The sequence below is a fragment of the Pygoscelis adeliae genome, unplaced genomic scaffold (genome assembly GCF_000699105.1).
Source record: "Pygoscelis adeliae isolate BGI_AS28 unplaced genomic scaffold, ASM69910v1 Scaffold641, whole genome shotgun sequence".
NCBI lineage: Eukaryota > Metazoa > Chordata > Aves > Sphenisciformes > Spheniscidae > Pygoscelis > Pygoscelis adeliae.
Genome location: NW_008824013.1, coordinates 109,572 through 109,809, shown reverse-complemented (window position 1 = coordinate 109,809; position 238 = coordinate 109,572).

The window sequence follows — 238 nt, the reverse complement described above, 5'->3', positions numbered from 1 at the left end:
GCTCCCCTCTCTCCTGCAGCAACCTCCGGACATTCACACCACCCTTTCGGGTGACTTCGTGGGAACCAAGGAACGACTGCCGACGGGCGCCGGAGAAACGGAGATCCCACTTCTTGCTACGAAAAGCAACGTGACGAAGCTGACGTTAAACTCTTCCTAACCGAAGGCTTCCCGGCCAGGCGGGGAGGCTGAGGGGGGGACAACCCGCCCCCGGGTTTCCTCAGGTCCAACAACGAGC